This window comes from Staurois parvus, unplaced genomic scaffold (genome assembly GCF_062004578.1).
Source record: "Staurois parvus isolate SC_StPar_1 unplaced genomic scaffold, SC_StPar_1.0 ptg000029l, whole genome shotgun sequence".
In the NCBI taxonomy this organism is placed as follows: Eukaryota; Metazoa; Chordata; class Amphibia; order Anura; family Ranidae; genus Staurois; species Staurois parvus.
The window spans coordinates 2,368,162-2,374,161 of NW_028317825.1; the positions used below are offsets into that span (position 1 = coordinate 2,368,162).

A 6,000-nucleotide genomic window follows, 5' to 3' on the forward strand; every position below is an offset into this window, starting at 1 on the left:
ATGTGGGTCCTCAGGCCTGCCCTGAAGTCTAAGTATTAGTATTTGGTGGTCAGCCTCGGCTAGCCCCAAGGAAAGGGGTCTGCCAGGCTTTTTGGCTAGGTGGACCATGTTGGAAACCCTTTGTCCCTGTCAGGAGCCTTGCGCTTCGGGGGATCAGGGTAGAGGTCCTAACCTTTCGGGAGTTGGACAAAAACACACCCCAAGTGCACTTTTTTGAGAGTGAAGAGTTAAGCACAAGCTCATGGTTGCAGCCATACACTTGTGCTCTGCTTGTTCAGCCAGCTGTACAGTAAAAGTGATCCGGGTTGCTGTATAATCATCTGGTCACTTTTACAGTATAGATAGTGCAATCCCCCATCTCAGGATTGCAAACACGAAGAGACAGAGGAACATCCAATCTTCGATCTCCTCTGCAGTGAATGAAGCCGAATGTGACAACAATTTAGTCACTTCCAGTTTCAGAGCTGTCATTCCTTGGGAAAAATACATGTGCTACAACCCAATTAGGAGTCCATCTCAGCAACTGGGCAGGTGAACGATCCATAGCTGCTGTACTGTGAGACACGAATAGGAAAAAAGATCGGCATGACCACCGCTATGCTAAAATCTTCCTCTTTATTGAAACGACCACAAAAAATTACATCAATAATACAATAGGTTGAAAAAAGCCTTAGTCATAACCCATAATGTAGACACATGCTACATTATGGGTTATGACTAAGACTTTTTTCAACCTATTGTATTTTTGATGTAATTGTTCGTTGTCGTTTCAATAAAGGAGATTTTAGCGCAGTGGTGGTCATGTGGATCTTTTTTCCTATTCGTCATTCCCTGGGTGCAGCTAATCAAGCATAATCTGTGTCTTGTTAGCTGCTTTGGAGGGTAGGGGAGGCATTGAGATCTAATAGACCCCAATGTCTCCATAAGGAGAACCTGTCATCTGCCCAGTGCTATCACATAGGGTTTTGTTAACCCCTTATTAAAGCAGTAGAGTTAAAAAAAAATAAAAATGTTAATAAAATATTTATTAAAAAACAAACAAATGCAATGACAGGCTGTCGGTGGCTATTCATACCTGTTTGCTGCTAGATGCATGATTCGTAGTTACGCCCCTAAGTAGGGGTTTACTTTTACAACAAATGTATTAAAGCCTAGATTACACTTGTGGCTGGGGGTTGGTAAAACAAATAGTTTAGCCATGTTTTTACTGCCTCAGCTCAAAGGCAGCTGCATGGGGTCATACACATGCTGCAGGTGGCATAAATGATCCCCCCTGTTGCATTCAGGAGTCAGTACCACCTGCTGATTAAAACCCATTTAGGTGACTAGGGCCACACCACAACTTCCATGCAACTGTGTGCAATGCATGCGGTTGCAGTGAGGTGGAGACAACATAACATCTCCTCACTGCTTGTCAATCACCCTCTGAAATGTGATCTACTGCAGATTGCATTTCAGAGGGCTACTGCATGTGTAAACAAGCCCTGAAAGTGGATTTCTGATGTTTCCTCTGCGTTCTGGTTTCCTACTACACTCCAAAGACAAGCAGGTAGGTTACTTGGCCCTAGTATGTGTGTGCGTGTATGCAGGTATGTGAGATGAGGCCTTAAAGAGGTAGTAAACCAGTGTTTTTCAACCTTTTTTGTGCAAAGGCACACTTTTTTCATGAAAAAAATCACGAGGCACACCACCATTAGAAAATGTTAAAAAAATTTACCTCTGTGCCTATATTGACTATATATAAAGTAATTCTCTTGAATAGGAATCAAACACAAAGAAATTATTTTATAATTACTTTATTATGAAATAATAAAGTATTTTATAATTGGACCCGGGGGCCGGACCAAGAGTAGATGAATGATGTGTATGTGTCATCCATAGTAAGTATAGTAATATTCCCCCATAGTAAGCATAGTAATTAATCCCCCATATAGTAATTCATCCACCATAGTAATTCATCCCCCATAGTAATTCATCCCCCATAGTAATTCATCCCCCATATAGTAATTCAGCCCCCATATAGTAATTCATCCCCCATATAGTAATTCATCCCCCATAGTAATTCATCCCCCATAGTAATTCATCCCCCATATAGTAATTCATCCCCCATAGTAATTCATCCCCCATAGTAATTCATCTCCCCCATATAGTAATTCATCCCCCATAGTAATTAATCCCCCCATATAGTAATTCATCCCCCATATAGTAATTCATCCCCCATAGTAATACATCCCCCATATAGTAATTCATCCCCCATAGTAATTCATCCCCCATATAGTAATTCATCCCCCATAGTAATTCACCCCCCATATAGTAATTCATCCCCCATATAGTAATTCATCCCCCATAGTAATTCATCCCCCATAGTAATTCATCCCCCCTATAGCAATTCATCCCCCATAGTAATTCATCCCCCATATAGTAATTCATCCCCCATAGTAATTCACCCCCCATATAGTAATTCACCCCCCATATAGTAATACATCCCCCATAGTAATTCATCCCCCATAGTAATGCATCCCCCATATAGTAATTCATCCCCCCTATAGTAATTCATTCCCCATATTAATTCATCCCCCATATTAAGTCCCCAAGCCCCCCCTGTGTCAATTCACTTACCTTTGCGCCGCGCGTTCCTCTCGCCGTTCCGGTGTAGGTCTCCTATGAGGATCTGTCCCCCTCGACGTATCTGCGCATGTGCCAGTTTCAGGCATTAGCAGCCGATCGGCAATCTCCGGCACATGCGCAGATACGTCGAGGGGGACAGATCATCCTGACAGTATCACGCTCCGTGGGCCGGATTAAAAGGTCCGCCGGGCCGTATACGGCCCGCGGGCCGTAGTTTGCCCGTCTATTTGTGAGCCGAGGCAATTTTTCCCACGGCACACCAGACAATATCTCATGGCACACTAGTGTGCCGCGGCACAGTGGTTGAAAAACGCTGTAGTAAACACCACTTACTTACACTCATAATAAAGCTTACCTGTATATACAGTACAAGGAATATATTCTAAATAAGCACCAGTGACATCACTGATGTATGCGCTCTGAAGGGACGGCATACTCATGCTGTCATTTCAGAGCTCTGTGTCGCAGCTATGACTCCCATGCGCATGCGTGGGAGTGGCGTCATCAGAGCTTGGCCATTCAAAGAGCTGGAGCCTGTGAACCTGGAAGAAAGACTGGGTGAAGATTGAAACCCTGTTAGTGGTGGCAGAACACCGCTGGAGGGCTTCGTTTTTAGGTTTTTCATGTCCTAGTATGCAATGCATTCTAGCATATTATGATATTATCTTGCAGGGGGGAGCTTTAAGCTGGCCATACACTAGCAGATTTTCATATGAACATTTGTTTGAATATTCCCACAGTACATTCGATGACTTGACGAATGCTCTTGGAAAGTACTTCAAAATTTTGTTTGCTTATAACATTTGATTTTGCAAATAAAGTGATATCCCGAATTCAAACCACATTCATCGTTATACATTTCTTCATTAAAAAAAACAAAAAACATCCTACTCCTTTTTAAAATTTTCTCATTACTGTGATTGAAAACAAGCATTGATTTGACATTTCAAAGATTGAATGAGCATTCCTGAAATGAAAGTTTTGGAGTGATAGTCTATGGCCAGTTACATTAACTGAGAATTGCACGGTCATGCAACACTGCACCCAAATTAAATGTATGTCCTTTTATTTCCCCATAACTGGAGCTTATTTTCTGTGGTATTTGATTGCCTACGCATTTTTAATTTTTTGTGCTATAAACAAAAAAACCCCCAGAACAGCGGGATAAGGAGTATCTAGGGTCTGGGGTGGTACTACAAGAGACGCTGCCTAACTCTCTAAAAGAGACTGTTTTCTGTGACCACTTGTACATAGTTTAGGAAGTTGTCCTTGGCTTCTCAATTCCCTTGGGCAACCCGTACACCCCTCACCCCATCCACGTTTTCTATCCCCTAATAAAAGTTCAAAAACAAGCTGAAGGCCTGGTTACTGACTCCTGGATGCAAGTGGATGTGAAAATGCGAGTTGCCTGGCTGTGCAGGACTATAGGGGGACCCAAAACTTCAGTAACTGCCAAAGGGGTAGTGCTAAATGTATAAATTACTGTAATAAGTAAACAAATATGTAACATAGCATTATAAACAAAGCACTGGGTCTGATTCAGACTATTATAGAACAGGCTTGCTGGCACCAGCAGGGTTCCTAGTCTCAGCTGGCACCTGTGTGAGAGGCCCTTTCATGTAAAGGGTGCTGAATAGCCGGCACTAGAACAAGAAAACAATAGAAACCATTTAACCTCCCTGGCGGTATTCCCAAGTGTAGCTCGGGGTTAATTATCAGTGCCAAAAGCGGTAACCCCGAGCTACACTCAGGATTACCCTGCAGCGTTGTTCCAGGATCCCTCTTTCACTTACCTTGTCCTGCGCTCCTACGATGTCCCCCCTGCAGTATCCCTGGCCATCTCCTCCAGCCGATGCCGGCATCTGTCTTCTGGGTTCCGGTCCCTGCGAGCGTTGGGACGTATGGGGACACAACCAGCGGGAAATTCAAAAAATTTTAAAAGTGACATTCATTCAATACACTAAAATCACATAGTAAAACATTACTGTATCAAACCATTTCACATACATTTTTTCCCTAGTGCTTTGTCTTGTGCCCTGCCTGCATTTTTACCGTTCTTTCTGCCTGGAAACTGAGAAACGCCCATGGCGTCCAAAAAGCGTCCCTTTAGGTGAAAAGCGGTTTTAGACCAGCTAGAGAACAGCGATAGTAAAGCAGAACTACTTGCAGAATTGAGTGATGATTCGTGGGGAAATTCATCATCAGACACTGAAAACGATTTTGCGACTTTGCTGTGATGTGCGAACTTGGCGCTATATTTCAAATTTCAGTGTTTTTGGTTTGATTACATTATTGAATTAAATTTATTATATTTTTTTTATGATTATTTATTATATTATAATTTATGATTTGGTGTTTCAATATTTATCCTACCTGGGATGTTTACTAGACTCTTGTTCGGACAGATTTCAGTGAGTTATTCCTAAAAATTACAGGCCTACAATAAAAAAACGACATATTTCCATGCAAAACAATGTACCGCTGTGAGCACAGAAATACTGACAAAATCATACTGCTAGGGAGGATAAAATGATTTGTAGCTGAATAAGCTCAATAACAGGCCTGATTTATAGCAACGTGCCACCTCATCCCTTTAAAACCGAACACATTAATTACACAGGTTCTGGGGCTGATTAAGGTGGCAATTAAGCTCACCTAATGCATTAAATTAGCCCCAGAACCTGTGTAATTAATGTGTTCGGCTTCAAAGGGATGAGGTGGCGACCCTAGTGTCACCAAGCAATCAGCCAAGCTTCCAATCTGTCTTCTAATGTCTGACTACAAGCTCCTGGCAGCACAGGGAACCTGTACTTTGTGTAACATGCATACTTACAGAGCTGCTGGTCCTAATGCAGGCCTACGGATTTGTGAGCACTACACTTCCCACAATGCACCAGGACAAAGGAAATCCTGCCTTACCCTGCAGACAAGGTCAGGGTGTCTCTGGCATGCTCAGTTCAGGGTATTTGCTATGCATTCTGTCCGATTGCAGAGGACGAAGCTTGTTATGATCTGTTAGCCTTGGTACTGACAGAGATTTCTAACACCCCTGAAGAGTGGAGGAAAAAAATGGTAATTTATTGTGCCAGACTCCTCTGACGCTTCAGCAGATCCTCTCCTCTGTAGCTCAGCCAAACACTTGTTATTGCATTAAGATTGAAAAATAATTGAACGCGCAGAAAGAAATATAACAGACACAGTCGCATTTTTTAAATTTTTTTGCGCTATAAGGAAAAAATGTGGTAGAATAGCATGTCAAACATGATGACAGAGCTCCTATTTTTAACCCCTTCTGGACTGACATGTTTCAGCCCCCTTCTGCCCTGGACAGTTTTCAGTTTCCAGTGCTGTGATGCTCTGACTGACAATGAA

The 6,000-nt window shown here is 42.5% G+C and overlaps 1 protein-coding gene across 5 annotated transcripts in view; it reads right to left on the reverse strand.

Annotated features, from left to right (window-relative positions):
* METTL27 (methyltransferase like 27) overlaps positions 1-5,639 on the reverse strand; it is an 80,907-nt gene extending 75,268 nt beyond the window's left edge. For 2 of the 5 annotated variants that reach the window (XM_089657214.1, XM_089657204.1), the window contains exon 1: positions 5,462-5,625. The gene's annotated coding sequence lies outside the window, so the exon portion shown is untranslated. Of the gene's footprint in view, positions 1-4,421; positions 4,512-5,461 lie in introns of all 5 variants that reach the window. The other 3 variants (XM_089657223.1, XM_089657208.1, XM_089657231.1) reach the window with 3 other exon arrangements.
* Between the last annotated feature and the right edge of the window lie 361 nt (positions 5,640-6,000).